The sequence below is a fragment of the Girardinichthys multiradiatus genome, chromosome 8 (assembly GCF_021462225.1).
Source record: "Girardinichthys multiradiatus isolate DD_20200921_A chromosome 8, DD_fGirMul_XY1, whole genome shotgun sequence".
Classification (NCBI taxonomy): Eukaryota; Metazoa; Chordata; class Actinopteri; order Cyprinodontiformes; family Goodeidae; genus Girardinichthys; species Girardinichthys multiradiatus.
In genome coordinates, this window is record NC_061801.1 from 26,265,321 (window position 1) to 26,288,858 (window position 23,538).

The 23,538-nt window shown below is 39.6% G+C and overlaps 1 protein-coding gene across 1 annotated transcript in view; it reads left to right on the top strand.

Moving 5' to 3' along the window:
* The first annotated feature begins 5,912 nt into the window (after positions 1-5,912).
* Positions 5,913-23,538, top strand: part of gnaz (guanine nucleotide binding protein (G protein), alpha z polypeptide) — a 48,837-nt gene continuing 31,211 nt past the window's right edge. Inside the window, exon 1 of the mRNA XM_047372842.1 lies at positions 5,913-6,183. The gene's annotated coding sequence lies outside the window, so the exon portion shown is untranslated. The remainder of the gene's footprint in view (positions 6,184-23,538) is intronic.

A 23,538-nucleotide genomic window follows, 5' to 3' on the forward strand; every position in this document is an offset into this window, starting at 1 on the left:
TCAGCGTTTTTCCCCCTTTTTGAGAGTTGTCGCATCAGCGCCCCCTTCAGAAACATGACTGTTATTCTGTCAACTTGTCTGAGGTCCCAAGCTCCTGCTATAAAGAATATTTTGGTGTGAAATCAGTTGGTGCCTCAGGTAGAGGACCTCAATATTCTGGGAGCTCGGGATTCCAACGTCAGGGTAGACATCAATGTTAAGTTGGGGCAGTTATGTTGATTCAGTTGTTTTCCATTGTCACCTTCTGTGGGTAATAAATGAAATAATAGAAATACCAATTGCTGAAATAACCTCCCTTTAAAGTTCTTTTTCATTTATCTGAGGTGAGCTCAGAAGACTGATGCATCTGGTTTGGATCCCATCCTGGCATCTCCCCCAGGATTTGTTTAGGGCACATCTCACCAGGAGGAGGCCTAAGGGCAAACTGGGGACTTTGTGAGAAATATAAATGTTCTCATGGCTTGAACACACATTTATTCTCCCCAGAAAAGCCAAAGGGGCTGGTCAGGAAGAAAAAGAAAGTCCAGAAATCTCACCAAACCCTAGAAACGAAGGCCCTGAAAAGAGGTAGGTAATTTATCAAAGACTAAAACTGGGATGTGATAGCAATAAATACTCGGTTATACAAATTCATGGTCATGATAAGAAAATGTGATCATGGGAACCAATAGCAACGCTGATAACTAATCCCCTTACCTCTACAAACGGACTTTGTAGCATTAAATCATCCCCTCACGTTTTCCCTTGTATTTAATATGGCTCACAGAGAACATTGATTCAACAAAACTTAACTACAGGCTGTAAAAAGCTGCTTAACTAGCCAATGCTTCATGTGAATAATTCTCATTTTACTTTTTATAAGGGAAATCCAAACCAAAGTCAATTTTTTTCACTTTTTTAAATTTTAAACCTAATGTATTAGTGTTACATCATAAAAAACATTGCTACAAATAAATTATATTCTGTAATCAAGTTTTTCTTATACAAATCTAACATACTGTTTAATAAAAAAAAATATACACTGTGTGTTATATCAGTTTGGCCACTAGAGGCCACCATTTGCTATGCGTATTAACTTGCTGCACATAAAAAACTAAGAGGGCTGTGCCTGCAGATAATTGTATTCATTGAAAACTTTCACATTTATTCCCAGACAGACTTCTCATACGACTCCAGAATTCATCATAAGCTTTGCAGTTCCATTTGTGTGCCTTTTCCTATCGTAATAAAGAACAGTAAAAATAATTATTTACAAAAAAAGGATACAGATTTTTTTTCTGGTAGTTTCAGTTAAAGAGTGGAGTATACTGAAACATGTAGCCTACGTTTTAACAATGAGAAGTCACACTACATCCTGTACATGGTAGGGTCCTACAAACCGCTTCTTATGATTGGTTAATTTGAAGTACCTGTTTACACTTCTGAACTGATCAGACAGGAAATGAGACTACACTGTCAGCATTGTTGTGGACTTGCAGAGAGAGCTCCAACCCACAGGCCACAGGGTTTTGATAGGAGTACACTGGAACATTTTCACATTTGCTATGTCACAGCTACTTGTTCTGCACACTGAAATATGATCAAGCTGTGGGGATGTTTTTTTTCTTCAGTAGGGACTGAAAAGATAGTTAGAGTTGATGGGAAATGGATGGGCAATCCGGAAAGAAAACTTTTTAGAGGTTACACAACAGTTCAGACAGGGTTGGAAGTTCACTTTCTGACAGATAAACAATACCCAACAATGGTATGGCTTAGATCAAAGAATGTTTATATGCTTTGAATGACCCTGACCTAAATCAAACTGAAAATCGGTGGCAGAATTTAAAATAAATTATGTGCACTGTTGAACTTCATCCTATTTGACTGAGCTTTGCAAATATGAAGACTTTCAGCTTTAATTGCAATAAAAGGTAGCTTTACCCAAAGTGAATATGAATGCATGCTGTTTGTTTCAATGTTTTATTTCTAAAAAAATTGAAAAAAACTATGTACAATTTTTGTTCTACTTCCTAATAATAAAAAACTTTCTGTTGGTCTACCATAAAGCCTAAATAATACATTGCATTTTCTAGTTTTAACATTGCAAAATGCTGCTATTTCTGCAAACTCTGGAGAGAAGGAATAACTGCGTGTATGTTAAGACAGCAGGTTGGTTCAAGTTAATGAAATTTATTTCTAAAACATGTCCTTATAGATTAAATGCTTTGACTTTGACAAAAATAAGGACCTAGAGCTTGATCTTATGGGAACAAACAAAAGCCACTCTCACATCTCTATTCTCAGCTGCAGGTTGCTGATTTAATTTCCCACTTCTGGCGTCGTTCACCAAGAATGACAGGTGTCCACACTGCAAAATAGTGTTGAGTCATAAAAAGAACTGTTTGCTCAATTGAAAAAAAACAAAAAACAGGCAGACTTTCGCAAGAGCCTGTAGCTGTCAGTTGTGGCAAGATGTTGTGTTCAGCCTCTATTTTCCCCCTCGCTCTCAAGCAGAGTCCGGGGGAGGGGAACAACTGTTTGAAGCTCTTCCCCTGGGCTCCAGGGTTCTATCTGTGGGATCCGGGTGCGCTAACAATATTAGCACGCGTGATCTGAGAGACTGATCAAAGCTGGCTCATTCAGCCTGACCGATTTCTACAGGATTAAGGATTAGGGAGTTGGGAAGCTGTGAGAGACACAGAAGCAACGCTGAAGAGACAAAAAGGCATGGTGAAGGTTAGGGATGAGATAGAAAGGAATGGGGAAATGTTGAGGAGGACACAGGAGTCAAAAGAGACACACAAAGGGCATTTTAAGAAAGAGGCCGAGGCCAAAATAAATGCTACTTAGTTATATCCTTAGGTTATTGAGCAGACAAGGCCGTGTTGCTACTAAAGTCTGACACATAGCTAGAGGAAACCCCCTGCTGTGCTTTAACAATAAAATACATTCAGCAACTCATGGGTACTAATTTGAGGGAGCCTGTGTTTCCTTTGATATAAAATATTTTAGAAGTTTTGTAATTGTTAGTGGTTTTCATACTCTTTTCAGAGACTTAGAAGATGTTCACTGATTGGTGGATAGTGACCTTTAACATAAGGCGGCCAAAATAACAGTCAAAGGCCTATTTACCAAACATTAGAGCAGTTTTGAGAAACTTCAACTGTATTTATTTCCTTGTCTGAAATCAAGAAAAATGTAAAACTGTGTAAAAAAGAAATGATGCACAAGACAACCAAGATTGCAGCTGAACGTTATGAAGTTATGAGGAATTATGATATTTTGTATGGAACGCTAAACTCAGATTTCAGTGTATAACCCATTGGCCATCCAGGATGAAAGTAATGATAGCCAAGGCTTTAACTGCACTTCACTGACATAGCTGTCAAAATGTTACTCCAGGGACACCAACTATTATGTTATGTCAAGATGATGATACACATGTAGTTTGAAGGTAATTCAAATTTCAATCATTTGGCTCGGTAACTAAGGAAAAATTTGACTCACTGCTGCTGCTGATAACCTTGAGTAATATCCAGGGAGAGCAATGGTTATTGGGTTAATTTATTAAGGAGATCTGTGGACATCGGCAAACATTTTGTTTAACTAAAATAAGATACATAAAATGGGAAAATCACAGTTAAACAACCTGATACAAATTTATTAGGAAAAAAAAACAGCCGTTGCCTTGATGGTCTGGCTGCTGACTCTGCTAGTGCTTTCTGTCGTAGCTGTTGCATAAATTGTCTTGTGTTCTTGTCCCCCAGCCTCATGTTGTTTAGCACTTAGCTTAGTTTCCAATTATTTCATAACCCTGGGGCAAAAAGTGTTTCCAACAGAGAGACTGTATGTGCATTCTCATTTATAACTTATACAAAGTCCAGTCATGTTGCCAATAAGTAGCCATATATCCATTACATCCAGTCAGTCATTTTCTATACTGCTTCTTCCATATTGGATCGCGGGGAAGCTGGTGCCTATCTCCAGCAGTCTATGGGCAGTCAATCGCAGGGCAACACATAAACAACCAAGCATACACACATCTAAGGGCAATGCATGTAACATACATGTCTTTTGACTGTAGGAGGAAGTCGGAGTACCGTTTTAAAATCACTTATGTACTTTGAAAAACAACAGAAATGCTGAGTGAGGTTTATTTGTTTCAAGATTAGCTTTTAGTTCTAAAATCTGATGATATCTGCCCTTAAAAACAGAAACGTGGCATGTTGCCTTCACGTGTTCTTATGAAGTAACTCCTTTTTTCTTCATTATTTATCTACTTTTATTTTCTGCCATTTTCTGCTTTTATTTACAGCTCAACAGTTAGGGTTAAATTTAAAAGGTTTGTAACTGAATTCGAACACGTCCACATGACTGGATTGCATAGGCTATATATTTCTAAACATACTTTAAATTGGATCTCTTTGTCTTAAGTGCCTTGAGACAATGTTTGGCACTACATAAATAAACTGAATTGAATTGAAATACACCTAACTACCTAAAATTATATAAAATGGCAGCTCACACCCCACCCATTTGTAGTGATATATACACAAACATTTCAAGGCAACAAAAAATGTTGCCACAAATCACAAATTTTTCAGGAAGGAGAGGCTACATCTTGTTTTCACATGCAAATTCCCACCTAATGATTTCTTCTCTGGTCTTTGAAGCACCTTATCCAAGGTCGGATATTTCAAAGAGAAATGTCAACAACTAAAGATCCTAAGTTTACGAAACTAAGTTATATAGGGTCAAGGCTACTGCAAATGTTATCTAATTTGTGTGTTTGCTCTGTGCTTGATTAAAGTCAATATTTTTGCCACACTCTCAAATGTAATTTAGATGTCTAGGCTTGTTTAAAGTTTTGGGGATGTGTTAGGTTTGCATTTGTGACATAGAGTACTGTAATTTCAGTCATTCACTGTTTTTAGAGATGTTAGTGTTACATTCACATTTAAACTGAAAGGTGATCTGCATTATTAAAGCAGAAGTGAGTGGATTCTAACCAACTGAAAAGAAGAGAAAAGGAATAAACATGTAGCAGAGAGAAAATAATAGGCAAAATTCACCACCTGCTTGCCAAATATTTAAAGAAAGTGTCCAGATTAAAGGTCAGTGTGAGGCAAGTTGCTCACCCCCACCAGATGTGTACTTGCTCTGGCCTTTAGCCAATTAATTATCTCGTAGTTTATGACACCAGGGTTGGTGTTCAGGCAATTGCATTACACCACACTCTCTGAGCAATCTGGGAAATCGTTCCTGCTGGACAGTCTATGTTTGAGCATGTGTGTAAAATACATAAGGGAGGAGACTCTTTTCACACTTGTAGTATGTGAAGGGAAAGAGGAACTGTTTGTTATGTTCCCTCAGTTCTTTTATTTATGTACATTTATTTAATCTGGGATGAACTACAACGGTAAGGCACATTGGAGGGGGAACTACCTCGTGGCATGCTGCCCTATTTGCCCAAGCCTCTATCATTTCCTGGTTATAGCCAATAGCAATAAAGGAAGTGGTCCCACTGTCACAGAAACAGTTGGCACGGAAACAGCACATTACACCATCATCCAATCCCCCTCCCATTCCTTTGTCGTCATGCTTGCCCTCCCTCCCTGTGTTTTCCATCCTCTCCCTGTCCTGCATCTACCGAACCTGCTGCTGGCCCTACCATGAAGAATATTACATCCTCTAGAAACGAATGATTTGTTTTCAACCAAACTGTCAGGTTGCAAAAAATCCCCCACATCCAGAATCAGAATTGAAACAAAGATGCTGGAGCCATCAACGTGTGTTTTCTCCCCTTTCTCAGTCACTCTCATGATTTAATCCTGACCTCTTCTCTCTCCCTCTCTCTTTTTCTCTCTATCGCCACTAACTCCTCCCTCTGTTTCTGCCCTGCACTGCCTCTCTCTGCCTCTCCGTCTCTGACACACTCAAACACACACCCTCCACCCCCATCGCTGCAGTGTCTCAACTGCTTTGGAGCAAGCAAGAGAGGATACAGAACACAGAGGAAGAGGGCCGCTGAAAGACACACACAAACAGAGAGAGTAAGAGGTGTACTTTGTGTGTGCAGTGAATATAAGGACGACATAAAGATGAAGAAGGGGCACTGAAGGTGGATTGCACTGAGCTTTTTCTCTCCCTGCAAGTACTTGTCTGCAGTATCCTTTTGTAAACGGATGCTGGCTTGAGATCACGGTAAGCCACTCTCACTGTGCCTCTTTTCTAATATCTGCATGATGGGATTTCACTGTGGCCATTCTGTTGAAGCAGAATAATAAAATGGGGAAAGAGATGTTCAGAGATGGCACCAAGGCAGGCAGGCAGGCAGGCTGTCCAATCCCCTCCTCCACCCTTTTAGCTCAGTGCCAATGGACGCTGCTATCTTACGCTTGAATTTGACTCATCATCTCCCTGGAGCATCTTTGGTTCTTATAGAACGCTTTTATGTTAATACAGTGCTTAGTTTACATAATATTGTATGTAGGACAAGTAGAGGATGCAGCAAAGATGTGTGCATGTGTGTGTGGATGTGATCAGTCCAGGCCATAAGCTGTAGAAACAGGGGGGGAAAAGGAGGCTAAACCGCCATCAATCAGTCAGGTGCCCAGCATAACCAGGCTTTACCAGAAAGCGAATGTGCACAAATTTGCAGGAGTTTAGGATAAGACAACAAAATTGAGGGCCTGGAATCGCTCCAAGATTTTGCAAGTGGAGCTTGTCGTGTGCTTTTAAAGGAAGTAAAATTACATCAACAAATAATAATCTCCTTCTAAAACTGGAATCTGTTTGGTTTACTTGTGCCCAGCTGTTAATAGAGCTATTGTAAATTTTGATGTTGGGAAGCGGGGTGGGGGGCGTTGGAGAGGGACAGAGCGGTGCATGTTTGTTACCCCAGCTGGAGAGAAAAAAAACGGACGGTTGTGACATTTTGTGTCTCCACAGTCTTTCCGATTTACAAGAGCTTTACTGTATTTTATTTTCAGCGGGGGTTGGGATGCACCAGAAGAACATGTGTGTTTGTGTACACTCTGTGTGTGTGTGTGTGTGTTTGCGTTACACACTTGAGAGAAAGAGAGAGGGGGGGGGGGGGGAAGAGAGAGATTGTGCAAGGGAGCGGTTGAGGGGGTGGAGGGGAAGGGGGTTAACAGTAGGGAGGCAGATGGGGCAGAGGGGCGGAGGTCGATGCAGCAGAGAGCAAGAGGGAGAAAAGAAGGAAAGGGAAGATTTGGCACAGATTGGATGGATGAGCGGGCGGGGTTTAGAGGGTGTGGAGCGGGGATAAAGGTAGAGGGGGTAGGGTTGGTGGTGATAAATTTATGGTGGTGGAAAGACGTTGCTGAGCATGTGACACAAAAAAGAACACAGGATGAATTGGAGAGATCCATCCAACCAAGGCTCTGAGACATGCCTAAATCAAGACAAAGATGGAAGAAAACACAACCTCCTTCAACGAGTCTATCAAATTTTAAGGTTCAAGAATGTAAAGGTTACATAACTTCAAAAATTTTCTGTCATATTTTGTTAGCGATTTAAAGTGCTGTTATTGATGAGATGTAAAAGAAAGTGGCAGAGTGACCAGAGTTTTCTGCAGTTTTATAGGAAATAAATTAATGTAATACTGCCCCTCTCCCAACTATGGCTGCTCAATATATTGAAATGCAATAGTCATTGTAATATGATTGGATGCAATATTGCTACTGCAAAGGACTCTTTGAATACTATACTTGGTAGCATACTACAGTATAAGTGCAATGCATGCAAATTCTGTATGTCAATAATATTTTGAGATTAATTTTCACTGCCCTTGATGTGATATTGTCATAGCAATACTCAGCAACAGTATCAGTATGACACGTTTTCCTAATATGATTTAGCCCAACTAAGATATTATCGCCTACTACAGAAAAGTGAAATTTGGCTTTTTGGAAATATTTTTAGCCACCAAAACACAGAGAGTGGAGAGCTGGAAACTAAAAAAGCTCCACCTATCAATCTTATCAAGGTAACACTGATTTAAAACTACATTTGGTAACCTATGAGCTCGTTGGCAAGTTATATTTGATAAAAGCAATTAGAACAACTATCTAGCGTCTATACCTGCTTATTTCTTGTCAGGGTTGCAGAGGGGCTGGTGATGATATCCAGCAATCAGTGGGCAAGATGCAGGTACACCCTGGACAGGTCGCCAGTCCACATGGCAACACAGAGACACACAGGTCAAACAACCAGGCATGCACACAGTCACACCTAGGGGCAATTTGGAGACACAATTTAACTTAACATGCATGTTTTTAGACTGTGGGAGGAAACTGAGCTACAGGAAAGCATGTAGAAATCACCTGACCGAGATTTGAACCCAGGACTTTCATCCTGCAAGTCAACAGTGCAAACAACATAACCAGTGCAGCCCACAATAAGATCATGGTATACATTTTTGTTTTAATACTTTGTGTTATTACTGTGATACCGTGGTATTTTTACTCAAGGTTATCATACCATGAAAATATCATAGATAGAGGAAATGTGTCCTGACATTGTAAAGCTTTCAAGACCTAATATACTGCTTGATTAAGCTGGCCTTAACTATACAGTAAATATAGTAATGTAAATGCAAATTTCTTCTACAAATTACCCACTGAGGTCAAGTTTCATTAATGTTAGCACCTTCTTGGAATTATTTGTGTAATCAGTTCTGCAGATCCTTCCCAGTGCCATCATTTAAGAGATGTTGTGGGCACATCAGTTACTGGAATAAATGCAAAATCTGTGGGCTGAAACACAGCAGCCAGAATATAAACTGGCAGCACAACATTGACTGTTTAGCATGCAAACAACCTTTTGTGTCCTTGCTGTTCTTATCTGGTGGAGATTGTGCATTCAACTTCAACTACTGACTATCCCAAATGCTGTTTAGGAGATGGGTTTGTAATTATTCAAGGGTAAAAGAAGGCCACATCTTAAAGGGATAGATTGGATAAGTTAAAATGAATCTCTGTGAATTTATTATCTGTAATATTTTTTTTTCCCTGTTGAAAAGTTACATACTTGTGAGAGTTTGTAGAAAAGTAAAAAAACAAAAACAAAATCCTCTTAGGCCTGGTTCACACAACAGGATTTTTATGCTGATTTTTGACCCACTCTCCCCTTCCGACAGGCCCGATCATCGTAATGGGTCTTAAGATAATCTTATGAGATATTTCTGCTGAGTGTGGTGTGTTAAGAGTGTTCTAGTCTGCTCGGAAGAACATCGGGACCGCTCCGACCTCAAATCGGGGATATTCGACATGTTAGATTGTCTTGGCCCGATATCGTGTATTGTATCATGTTTGATCTTGAGAGGGTTTGCAAGAGTCTGACATCTGAATGTTTGTGAGTGAAATATGTTAGTGTGCAGTGTGTTGTGCTTGCCGTGTAGCTTTACATCACACACTGTAGGACCAAACCTGTTATATCTACGATTTTTTATCGTCGTGTGTGGGGTTCTCAGGTTTTTAAAAATCAACTGACAATTTTAAAATCTTGCCGTGTGAACCAGGCCTTAGCAGTCGAAGAGTAACTGTTGTTTAGAAGAATTCTTCTTTTTAGCTGATTTTAACAATTTCAAAAAGGACTCAAAATGAAAACATTTACATTCCTGGAAACTGTTGTGCTATTTTTCTTAGCCGAACAATGTCTGTGTTACTACACACAGTTATTCAGGTTGAGACTGCCACCAGTATCATTTGTCAGTCTGCTTTAATAGTGTGTCTAATTTGTCACACCAGTTGGGGCTCGGATTTGAGAATGACATCACATGGGTTGAATGCATCTTAGTAGCAAGTTGGAAAAACAAGGGGATTTGTTAATTACTTTGGTGCTAATTACGATCAGTGATCCTAGATGATAACACAGTTTGTCTCTCCATGTTATGCATTCAAACATTTGAAGGAACATGTTCACAAAGGGAGGTCTATGTGGGCTATTTGTTTAATGAGATACAAACTGTTAGAGATGCCAATAATGAGTTTATATCTCCAAGTTTGACTGTTTTGCATATGGTCCACAGTCATGTTGGATTCTGAATGTGGAGCTCTAACTTTCCCAGTTGAAATTCTCACTTCAACAGCCATTGCTGTTGTATTTCCGAGTTCTTACCCTACCCTACTTGTAACCTTTTAAATTGTTATATGGTGTCACTTGTACAACAGCATCAAATATGGTTATGTTCCTCTGCATTTACAGTCAGTTCTCATAAATATGTAGCTTTTATTGTTACGCTGGTACTAGACACTTTGTTGCAATTTAAGAAGTTACTGGTGTGGCGAAGTATATGTTTGGTTGTGATATGGTGATATGGTGTCACTTGTGCAACAGCATCGAAAATGGTACTTTTCTGGCATCACTCCGATGCAACATACTGTAATTTTGTGTAAATATTTCAGCAAAGAAAACATCTCTTGTGAAGTTTATGCACACTAATATAGTATTGTTTGTCACAACAATGGACATGTTCACTTCACAAGGGCTCTTAAAAACCTGTCACTACATCCTAATAGTTTCAATCTGAAGTTCTTGCAAGCAAAAGTGTTACACAAATTCAGCCACCCTAACCAGCTAGAAAAGAACACAGTGTAGATAGAGCACATAAATCAACCATTCCTCCAACACCATCAGGGAAATTTTGCTAATAGTGTTAAACTTGTACTAGACAGTTTGTTGCAATTTAAGGAGTGTTTGGTGTGGCAAACCATATGCTTAGTTGACCTCCTTCCATCTCTTTTGTTGCTTGCAACCTCTATTAAACTCTGTGACATAATCGCAAGAGACAGACGTGGGTTTTTAAAGTGGGAGTGGCTTTTTGAGGAAGTAATTCTTGCACCGAGGAGTTTAATGTGACAGACCTCTGCACTTTATACCTTTTTTGTTAACTTCGTAGGTGAGCACACCAACAGCTTGGACAATTAAACTTAGCTCTATTACAGTTAAGTGCCAAGGGGCCCAGGCTTAGTTCCCTCTGCAACCTACTTTATAAAATGATTAATCTGAGATGTCATTTATTTCCTCAAGAGGGAGTGGTAGAATTATCTAAGTCAATTCTGCAAAATTCTGCAAAGTTATGTTAAAGTTGATTTTTAAGATTCTAAAGAGTCAGTCCAACGTCAAACCACAGAGAAATGTGTTATTACTCAGAGTGCCATAACACCCCCTTGCTCGGATTCAGCTGGCTCAGCATCTGTGTTTGTTTTGGGTCTTTAATCCCAGCCAGGTACTGGGGCAAAGTGCCATTCCCACAAAGACATGTTTTGGCAGCCTTTACTTTTAGATAGACCAGGATACAGAGATAGAACTGTAAGTTACTCACAGCGCCTTACAAAAGTATTCATGCTACCTGAAGTTTCACATATCTTGTCAAATTACAAGAACAAACAAATATGAATTTCACTGGCATTTTATGTGATAGACCAGCAAAAAGTTGTATAAAACACTGACATCCTTCAATCAAATTTTCGGCAAGAAATTGGCTTCAGAAGTCACCTAAGTATTAAACAGGGTCAATCTGAGCATAATTTATTTCTTTATAAATACAGCTGTCCTGGGAAGGCCTGAAAGGTTTGTTGGACAACAGTAGTGAACAAACAGGTGTGAAGAAGTGATAATGTTGTGAATCAGTTTAAATCAGGCTTAGGTTATAAAACAATAACCCAAGCTTTAAACATTTTAATGTGAACTGTTCAATTCATCATCTGAAAATGGAAAGAGGATTTCACAACTGTAACCCTGCCAAGACATGGTTGTTCACCTCAACTGACAGGTCAAGGAGAAAACTCTGGAGGAGTGCCAGAGATCCACAGTTCAGGTGGGATAATCTGTTTACACAAATATTACTTGTTGTGTTCTCCATAATCTCACCGTTACAGAAAAGTGACACAAAGAAAGCCATTGCTGAAGGAATGTCATAAGAGGTCCTTTTTAGACTTTGCCACAAGCCATGTAAGGGACACAGAAAACAAGAGTGTGCTTAAGTCAAATATGATCAATACTGTACTTTTTGTCCTAAATGCAAAATGCTGTCTAGGAGAAAACATAATCATCCCGAAAACAACATCCTTATGAGGAAATGTGGAGGCAGCATCATGATGGCAATGGTATTTTTTTGCAGGGACAGGCAAGCTGGTCAAAGTCAATGGGAAGATCAGTTACAGCCTGCAAAATACTTTAGACTAAAACGGATGTTAAACGTCCCACATGACAAGAACCCTAAACATACAATCATAGCTGCAGTAGAACAATTTGGATCATAGGTTATTTATGTGTTGCTAATGGTCTAGACCTTATAATTTTTGGTTTGGGAATTGATGTTCACAGATAGTCTCTATGCAATCTGACTTAGTTTAAGCTATTTTGCAAAATAGAACAATCAATTTTATTTCAGTTTCTAGGTAAAAGCCTGGTAGAGATGCACCTCAAAAGACTAATTACAATGATAGAAGGTCCTACAAAGTGTTGGCTTGTGGAATATAAATGCAAGCCAAACATTTTTGATTTTTATTTGAAAAATGCTGAAACTCGTGTGTGATGAAAACTGAAAAGTTCAAGAGGCATGAAAACTTTTAAAAGGCAGTAAACAGCTAAGCATCCACAAGGAGGGACTGTCTGTTGAATTGAACAAAATCTTAGGAAGGGCGATGGGCGGGGACTGTGTAAACGAGTGAGGATTAGGTTATCTTTTGGTGTTACATAAAAACAACACGGACTCAATTCATCCCTCTTTGCCCTCTTTTCTAATCGTTGCTGGTAGTTGCAGACAGGGGCCTGTCTGTTTTCCTGTGGATGGAGAGTGAGAGGGCCTTATTTCCAGCTCTCAATTCTGAGTGATGAGAGGGCAAAGCAGAAGGGACTAACAGAGAAACTTTGTATTCCATTGCACACACATAACAGCAGTCATATGACAACAAGGAGGTGGGGGACAGGGAAGATGAGGGTGAGCTGCCTTCCACGCTGGCAAGGGTAGATGTGCAAAAAAAAAAAGAAACAATTCCAAGAAAGTATGGGTACATCTTTGTGCATGGATTCACACCTGTGGCTACTCTAGGCAATTTGTAGTACATTTTTAATATTACTTTACAATAAAAAAAAAATAGTGTATACTATAGAAAAATACCTATTTCTAAGAGATATGCAAGTGTGATCTTTTCTATGAAAACACCTGAGAACAGCACAAGGTTGCTTTTGTCCATCGTTGACCTAAGCAGTCTATTGGGATCCTTCCAGTTGAGATTATTCACAAAATTCTTAATAAAAATAACAAAACTTCAGTTTATAACAGAGAAGTCATTTTCAATGCTGCCCATCAGCATGTTTTCATATCTCCTCCTCATCCTTTCAACTTTAACCCTGAAAAGCTAAATTTTTAACAGTTCAGCTGTTCTTGCACAATTATAAGTTATGCATGTTCAGGGCTGTGAAAAGTATTTTCCTCCTATATAGCAACAATAAATTTTTCAGATAATCACACTAGTTTTAATATCAGATGAATATAACAAGACTAAATACAAAAATAATTTTCCAATAAATTCATATATTAAGGGAAAAAAACCAATATGGCCCTATGTGAAAAGTTTACCTCCTACACTTTGCAGCCTAAACCTAACAACTTCCATTAAGTGTTTGTGACAACTTGAAATCAGTCTTTTATATCATTGTAGAATTTTGGCCTGCTCTCTTTGGTAAAATTGTTTTAATTCAGCCTCAAATGAGAGTTTTTTGAGTATGAAGGGCCTCTTTAAGGTCATGTCGCACAATCTCAATCAGATTTAGAACCAGACTTTAAGTAGGCCACTCTAAAACCTTCTGTTATGGGAGCCATTTGAATTGGATTTGCTGAAAATCAGGAACTGATGGCCAAACATTTTCATGTTTGTCTGTATGACAAATAGACAAACATAAAACAATTCCTTAGACAGAAAAACTTTTTAACCACTTTGAATAATAAACTGAATCTTACTGCACTGTTGGGTAGTTAGGATTAATTGAAATGTATGTACCTGACTTTAAATTTGTATGATTCAATTGAATTGACTTTGTGAAGTGCCTTGAGACGACATGTGTTGTGAATTGGCGGTATATAAATAAAACTGAATTGAATTGAATGACTTTCATTTGCTTAAATGCTACCTTTTTATACCAGAAGGAATGCACGTCTTCCAAAAACATCCACTTTCAGTCCACACAACATTATCTTCATCAACATGTTAGTTTTTGGAACATATAAGATGGGTCTTAGTGTTTTTCTTTTGCAGCAGTGATTTTGGCCCTGGAATTATCCCATGGATGTCATTTGCTCCCAGTTTCTGTTTAATAGTTGGATATTGAAAACGTAGCTTAACTGTGACAAATGAAAACTGCAGCGCTTTAGATATTGTTCTGGTGTTCCTTTTGGCTTTCTGGGTAAGTTGTCTATGTACTCTTGGAGTAATTTTGGCAGTCCATTCACTCCTGGGAATGTTCCCTGCTGTTACATGATTTCTGAATTTCTGGGTAATGACTCTCATGGTAGTTCACTAAAGTCTCAAAACTTTCAAAATTGCTATTAACCCTTTCAACACTGACAGATGTCAATGACTTTGTTTCTCCCTTTTTCTTATATTTCTTTAGATCTGGGCATGGTGTGTTACTATTTGAAATATTTTAACCAACATGTTGTCAGACATCCTTTTATTCTGGCAGTAATCAGGCCTGGGGGTTTCCTGTGAAGTTGATGTGCATAAATCTGGTACAAAAAACATTATTTATGATTTAACAAGATGGGACCATGATGGGTCTGCAGAGATGTTAGCTCCCTTTTTCCTGTTCCTAGACCTGTAGAAGTTCTGGATGGAGGAAGTCACCCTTGATAAACCTCTCTGTAGACAGAACTGTTTGTTGTAGATTTGATCTGTCCTGTTGTGTGGGTGAGCCAAACCACACAGTGATGTAGGAACACAGGACAGACTGAATGATGGCAGTGTAGAAGATGATCAGCAACCCCTGTGGAAGGTTGTACTTCTTGAATTGCCACAGGAGTAACAGTCTCTGCAGGGACTTCTTCTGAACAGCGTCTACATGTGAGGACCATCTCCGGTCCTAAGAAAGGGTGGTTCCTAGGAACCGGAAATGATCCACAGTAGACACAGTGTTGTTTGATGATGGTGAGGGGAGGCAGTGTGGGGGGTGTTCTCTGGAAGTCCACCATCATCTTCACAGTCTTAAGTGGGTTAAGCTCAAGGTGGTTCAGACCGCACCAGCGGATTGGCTAATCCACCTTCTGTCTGTATGCAGACTCATCATTGTCCTGGATCAGACCAATAACAGTGGTGTCATCTACGTACATCAGGAGTTTTACAGATGTGTCACTGAGGTTCAGTCATTTGTGTACAGGGACAAGAGGAGTGGGGAGAGAACACAGCCCTTGGGGGGTGCCGTGCTGATGGTTCTTGTGTGGGAGAAGATGCTCACCAGTCTCACCTGATGCTGCCGACCAGTCAGGAAGCTGGTGATCCACTGCCTTCATGGTGTTGAAGGCAGAACATAAGTCTATAAACAGGATCCTGGTGTACGTCCCTGGGTGGTCGAGGTGGTGCAGGATGAAGTGTAATCCCAGGCTGGCTGCATTATATGCTGACTTGTTTGCTCATTAAACAAACTGCAGGGGTTGAGCAAGGGGCCTGTGAAGACCTTCAGATGCTTTAGCTTGTAGTCATTTGACCCTGTAATGACGTGTTTCTTGGAGGCCAGGCTGATGGTTGAACACTTGAAGCAGGAGCTGAACCTGACACAGCTACAGTGACTTGTTGAAGATCTGAGTAAAGATGGGAACCAATTTGTCAGAGCAGGCTCTCATTGTGAGGTCCTGGAGCTTTTTTGGTCTTCTGATGCTGAAAGATCTTATTTACATTTTCCTCAGAGATCTTAAGTCCAGGCAGGGGTCAGAGGTAAGGAGAGAGGTGGAGAGGAAGAACCTTTTGTGTCAGAGTGAGATGTGGACGAGTTGGTGGGAGGTGTGAACGGTTGCTTTAAAAACCTGCAGTGGAGGATGTTAAGAATGTCTGCCAGATGAGGATTTCACTCATGATGGGGGGATGGGCTCCTGGAGTTAGTAATATTTATCAGACCAATCCAAACTGATGTCAGGTCATCTGCTGAGAAGTTGTTTATTAGCTACTCGCTGTAGCTTGTCTTAGCTGCCCTGATCTCCTTGGTCAGTTTGTTCCTGGCCTGTTTATACAGGCCTTGTCCTCACTGTGCCCCTCTTCTTTGGTCCTACGCAGCTTCCTCAGATGTGAAATGAACCATAGTTTATTGTTGTGGTGGGCAACTCTTGGTCAGCACACACACATCCTCACAAAAGCAATAGAAGTGACCGTTTCTGCAAGCTCATTCAAGTCTGTGGCTGAAGCTTCAAAAACACTCCAATCTGTGCAGTCAAAGCAGGCCTGTAGCATCTGCTTTGACTGTCCTGTCCACTTCCTAACAGTCCAAACCATTGGCTTAGAGGTTTTTAGTTTGTGCCTATAGGTTAAAATCCCCAAGTATAATGATGAAAGAGTCTGGGTGTTTTTCCTCTACGTTTGTATTCAGGTCAGCAAGCTGATCATAATAAAATCATCAACTGTTTAGTTTACACTTAGGTTATCTTTGTCAGATCATTAAATGTGTTTAACAATCTAAAACATCTAGCTGTGACAGAAAAGCAAAAACAAAAGTAACCTGTAAAAGAAGATGCTTTTTATTACTTCATGAGGCTTTTTACAGAAATACCTACTGTTATAATTTAAACAGTTTTTTTCATTTTGTCATCAGAGCCCTAATCTAATGGAGGTCCCTGGATCACTGGTCCTTTTTTCTGTTCCATGTATCATAAAATGAAAACAGATAATGTTTGTGGTTCGTAGAAATCTGCAAATGTCTGGGAACCACAGTTTTCCTGCATTTATCTTATCTGTAAAGAACACAAATTAAAAATAGTGGGGTTGACTCAAGATAAGGAACAGGTAACCTAAGCTGTTTTGAACTACATGATGCAGTTTGCAGTAGGAATACAGAGATGTGTATTCACATGTCTACCATGAGCCATCTCATGTCCTCACATCAGACGGGCTGCCCACAGCTCAGCTTGCACACAAGCATGCCGTTGTCATCGCTGGTCGGCCTTGTGACTCAGTATGACCCACTGGATTGTAGAAAAGGGAACACAGCGATTGAGATCAGGAGCGTTAAACGGAGCATTATCACGAAAACCATCTAGCAAACAGAGACCCCCCCAACGCATCCCCACCCTGTAAACAGCCCACTGTTTTTATGGGGGAGTAGAGGGAACAGAACACAGCCTGTCATTGTTTGGCACAGTGAACAAGTGGGTCCTCGCATGTGTACAGTATATGGCAATCTTCCCCTGTCCCCACACAGCAGCATGTAAGAAAACATTCACAAAAATTGTTGCACAAACTATTGATGCAACATTACATGCAGCACTCAAGATGAGACAATACACGATATCGGGTTAACAAGAAAGAGACGAGACAAACTTTTAGTAACATTGTTGGGATAAATTGGAACCTTAAATGTTTTGCTTTCACAAATAAAGTAAAGGTTTAAAAAAAATCTATATTTCAGTTCAATTTCGGCTTGTCTATACACTCACTGGCCATTAGATTAGGTACACCTGCCTGTCTCCACCCCTGGAGGGAAGGGAACCACCTCCTGGCTCCTGGGTCCAGGGGCTGGTTGCCCCTATGGGGTGTTGGCACCTGGACCTGGGAGTATAGAGTATGTATGGGGAGTTGAGTGAGTGTACGACGTCTGTTGTTGTTTGTCTTTACGTTGGGTGCGTGGGTGTGGGTGTTTTTATGTGTACACACGAGGGAGGGTGGAAATGTGTGATTCTTTGCGCCAGTTTTTTGTGTCAGGTCAGGTCTTGGACTGGTCTCTCTTCTGGATCAGTTTAGGCCTCCCATCAAATGCCAGTGACTGGTGTCTCTGCTTACTGGGGTACTTGTGGTTCTCGGTGTCCAGGGCTGGGTGCTTTGGTATGTGCCGGCTCACTTTCAGTGGCTGCTTGCTGAGGCCTGGACCCCTGGGCTGTGTCGGGCCTCTGCTTGGGGAGTGATATGTCCCGGGGGTCCATGGCTGCATCTGCTCTGGTGTAGACGGCTGCCGGCAGGGCCTGTGGGCTCGTCGCTGCAGCTCCCTGGGGCTTCTGCACTTTGGCTGCTGGGTGGTTCCCCTGGGACTCTCCCCTGCTCTTCTCTGGGGGGGTTGCAGTAGTCCTGGCGATGGTTCTCCTGGGGTTCCTGTGCTTTGGGGGGCCTTTGGATGTCTATGGGTCGGATCTCCTCCTTATCTGTCCCAGGTCCAGGGGGGCAGGTCTGTGGCTCCTCACACTCGCTATTGCATATTTTTATGGAGAAACCTTGTGTACACAAGCGCGCTCACACTCAGACCCACAGCTGTCTAGATTCAGATGTTAAGAGATACAAAAATGTTTTATATTGAGCTGCATTTACCACTAATTACATCTTGCATTCATAAATACTGTGCACTTTTCAGTAGAAAAAAAACTGTTATTATGTGTTTCTGCAGGTTCAGAAGCAAGCAGGGTGTTATCTTGTCTTCTCTTCACCCTTCTTTCTCTCCTCCATTCTTTTCATTCCATTCGTGCATCTTATTTTTTTCTTTTCGTTTGCATCTCCGTAACAATTGAAATAATCCCAAAACCTTCCAACAAACTTTCTTTTATAAATATTAAGCTGAGCATTAAAACATTAGCTATAATGCTCCACTTGTGAACGTAAATCTGATATGCTTTTTCTTGGCACTCAGACAACAATTCGGAGCGCTGCTCTGCCAGACAGGAAAAGCAAAAAAAAAAAAAAATAGATTAGGTACAACTTGCTATCACCAGGTCAGACACACATTTGTCCTCAGAACTGCCCCAGTTCTTCATGGCATTGATTCAACAAGGTGTCTGAAACACTACCCAGAGATATTGCTCCTTATTGACATGATAGCATTATGTTGTTGGAGTAGGTTTGTCGAACGCACATCCATGAGGTTAATCTCCTGCTCAATCACATCCCAATGTGTCTTTATTGGATCGAGATCTGGTGACTTTGGAGGCTATTGGAGTACAATAAACTAGTTTGAGAGGATTTGACTTTTGTGACATGGTGAGTTATCCTGCTGGAATCAGCCACTGGAAGATGGGTAAACTGTAGCTATGAAGGGATGAACATGGTCAGCAACAATACTCATGTAGGCTGTGGCATTTAAATGATTCTCAAGTGTTAGTAATGGGCCCAAAGTTTGCCAAGAAAATATTCTCTACACCACCACACATCCATCACCAGCCAGAACTGTTAATTGTATCTAAAAAGTGGCCAGTGAGTGTAAATTGTGTTTTTATGCTTATTTGAAGGTGCATTTTGACCATGTTGTCCAGAACTTAAGTTCCCAGCATATTTTTACCTACCTGGGCTGTTTTCTGTGTGCGTTTACGTAGATTACATGCACTGTCTCTGACCAGCTTATCCTCCTGCTGGAGTGCTGCTGCAATCTGGGGACACAGATCGCCACCCAACACAGAGTTCAATTAAAAACAGTGAAATCAGACCAACACAGCACTAATCTCAGAATGTTTAATGATGGTTATGCTTTCCAATTCCGACTCTCTACTGTGAGAGATAAGAAGGGACAGCCCTGATGGGGACTACAATCAGCTATCTGAAGTCATAATTTATAATAATTTCATGGTGGTTAAGCTCTACAATGTAACTGGTAACTAGTTAAGAGTTACCATTTGTATCTCAAACTTAAAATCAGCAAATGATCAACAATTCTGAACAGTTTTGACCGCTCTAATTTGTGTCTCAGAACATAAAAACTTTAAAATGTTCTAACTTACCATTTACAATCTCCATGGAGGCGCTGAAAGGAGATCTGCGCTTCCGTTAAATTAATATTTCCACTGAGGTTGGTAGATTTTATCAATGTGAAAATAAAACACTGATATTCATCATGAGTAGCTGGGTTTAAATGTTGTGTTTTTAAACATAAATACAGAACTGCTGTCTCTTTACTTAAAGTTAAAAGAAAATATGAGTTGTGTCACAATTTATGAGTACAGATGACTGAAATAAAATGAGGGGAATATTCAAACACTAAAAAATGTTTAACGTCCTCCCACTTCAAAGCTCCACCTTCAGTTTAGGGTCCATCTAAAAAGACCTACCTCCTAGGGTCTTTGGGGTAGTTTTCTACTTACTTTTTTTTCTGATTTGGCCCTGGTTCCTGCATTGGTTCCACAGGGAGGAGAAAGCTTTCTTGGTTCCTGAAAAGATTGCTGCAGCGGAGATGTCCAAAATGGTAAGGTGGTACATTGAGTTTACAAATACAAGAAAACTCAGTTTTTAAAGAATCACTGTTGAGTGTAGAAATATCAGTTTGAGGTTTAATCAATAGAGGTCAGATTTTTAACTATAGGTAATCATTTCAAATTCCAGATTCCTTAATACTGTAGTAAAAAAAAAAAATAATTAAAAAGGAGAAATTATGTTTTATAGTTGCTCAGTCCAACTTCCATTAGTTCAGCGTTGATTGGGAGCACAACACGGATGCTAACTTTAGCATTGTTGTTGCTAAGGGTTAGCCATGGGGGGGTATTTTCACAGTGTTTATGAAGCCTTTGTGTCTTGTCCCTCACTGTTTTATAGTGAAAGTTTCCTACTGGGTACCCAAAGTTTCCACTCAAATAATTAACAGAAGTGGGACTTTTTTATTGATAATGTAAGCTAGTTGTTTTAACTAGCTGGATGAGCAGTCCTTAGTAGCTGGTGTCCTTATCTTACCTAAAGCAAAAAGGAAAAGGTTCAGTTGGTAAAGCCATTAAGGCAGGCTTTCAAATGTATTTTAGACATCCAGAGGTGTGGACAGTTAAGGTTAAATATTACCTTTTTTCTAACCTCTCTGGATTATTTTGCCACATTGATGGATAGATGTTTTAGGATTAAACAGTCTCAAATATCTCTATTAAGTAATTTACATGTAAAGCTAGTGATAATGCTAGCAGATTGACTCTGTAGGTGACACAACCTCAGGCTTATTTTTTAATGCAAAAAAAAAAGTTATTTCAGTTTGACATACAATCAACCAACACTAATCTAGAGTCAGCTTTCATTGGATCATATAAAAAATATAAGCCGCTGAATGGAGCAGAAGATGCCTCTTCCTGCGACCCATATCTCACATAATTCTGACGTAAAGTTGAGCGACCACAAAGCTCTGACTCATCACTGAAATATAGTCCTTCTGGGTTGGACATTTTGCTCTGTTGCACAGCAATGAGTTGGTTTGGGGGATTTTTCAGCAACAATGCGATCAGTTTAAGTTTTCGGGGAGTTCCACATGATGCAGGTCTGTCTGTAAGACCTCTGTTAATTGGCGGTGAGGTGAGATTGATTTATTGGTCTTAGGCTCACAGCATGAAATTGACAGTCTGTCCCACATTCCACTGCGTTACAGACTGAGAAGATCCGGTCTACAAACTTGCCTACCTTATAATTTACAACTTCCTTCTCTTTCATTGCAAAACTCAGTGAACCCATGCCTGCTCATGATTTGAGTTATCTTGACCATGTCGGCCTTGCGTGTACTCTGCTTCACATGACTCTGCTTATCACAGGAAAGGGTCAGCTGTCAATTCCAGACTCTCTGTGTCTACTTGTGGCATTTAGAGGTAAACTGATATTGAAAAGTCAATATGCTAAAACAGATTATTAGGCCGGGTGCATTTATCGTATTAAACCACAAAAGCTGCAGGATGTAACTTTCCCTTTCTTCAGCACTCTTTCTGTTAGCTCTTGCAAAGTGGATTTAAAATTCCCCTTAGCATTGCTCTCGGGCTCTAGACATTAGTGGAATGCAGCTGGAACGAACGCCAGCAAACAAACAGATTGAATAATATACAAAAAGGTAAAATAAGGATAGGTTTACATGACTGCCTGAATCACTCTAGGCAAATTCTATCCTTCTTTTACCTGAAAGACCTTTACTTTTTTCACAAGGCCCGTTTCAGTCATTTTCACTCTGTTCACATTCCAGGCAATTTATTTTACATTTAAGATCATAGTTTTGATCATATGTTGTCAGCCTTCTTAAACAGCTAAAGATGCTGCTTTTATGACTTAAGAAATTGTCATGATGAATAACAAACTTGTTTCTCTCCTTTCTAATAATCTATCTTAAGATTGGCTTTCATTGTTAACATTGACAGTCATAATGTATATAATTAATTCCTGAATCTAACACACATAGCCATAATAAACCACCCAAGAAATTCATTATTTGTGTTTTCACTTTTATTGACTCCTTAAACTTTCTGGTTGCAGATCTTCTTATGTTCACCTCAGATAGATTGTTCAATGTGGTTTTCCAGAAAACTCTTTAAACTTGAATAAAATGCAAAAAGAAGTGAAGGACACTCTTTAAAACTTATCATCCAGTTTTTTACAGTAAATATTGCTGTGTGCTGTCACCAGGTTTTAGTTAAGAAAGAACCTTCCATCCATCGATACTTCCTCCCCTTTACCCCTTTGTGTAATGCTATAGTAGGTTGTACATCTGTACACAGTTTAGATAAAAATTCAAAGTTTTTTATTTTTTAATGACGGTTTAGTTAGTTGTGCAGTCAACATTTTCTAGGGTTGTCTTCCCTAACTCTCCAAAGTTAGTGGTCTGAAATGGTAGCTCCAATGAGTACATATGCATAGTACATAACCTGGTGTGAACATCGCTGTGTCCACACCTCAGGTGCTAATTAAACACCATGACTTCTAAATCTAGCTACACCTAAGATTACACCAAAACAAACATTTTGATGGGCACCAAGATGTGATAAATCTGTCCTTTTTTCTGCAACAAATATATATATTTTCCAATTAGAAAGCAATTACATGATGAAAGTTGAACATTTTAAGTTGTGTCTATATTTGTTAGAAAACAGACAAGCACTTCTTGAAATTCTGTATTTAATTAAATGTGCAAATATAACAAGAAAAAAAAAAACATTTAGATCAGATATTTAGATACACTGTATAAAAAGAAACAGCTTCATATTAAATCAGACATTTTTTTGTTCCTGTTTTAGGTCTGTCAGGGTTACAAAAATTATTTCAATTTACAAAATGACAGAATAATGACATAATCTAACAATTTTGTTTAGAGATTAATTCAAATTTGGAGATTTATATACATTTCTTTAATATTTCATAGAATTGCTTTTAACTGCGAATTAGGTCAAACATTTTGTGGATCCTTCCAAAAGTTTCCAGAAATAGTTTGCTGGAATTTTGAGCTGTTGCTCCAGGCAGAACTGGTGTAACTGAGCCAGGGTTACTGGTTGCTTTGCTCTTCCATACCTTTTCAGATTTGTCCACAGATTCTGTCAGGGACTAAGATCAGGCCAACAAACATTGACTTTGTGGTTTTCAACCCACTTTGAAACTAATATGGGAGCATGCTTATGATCATTGTATATTT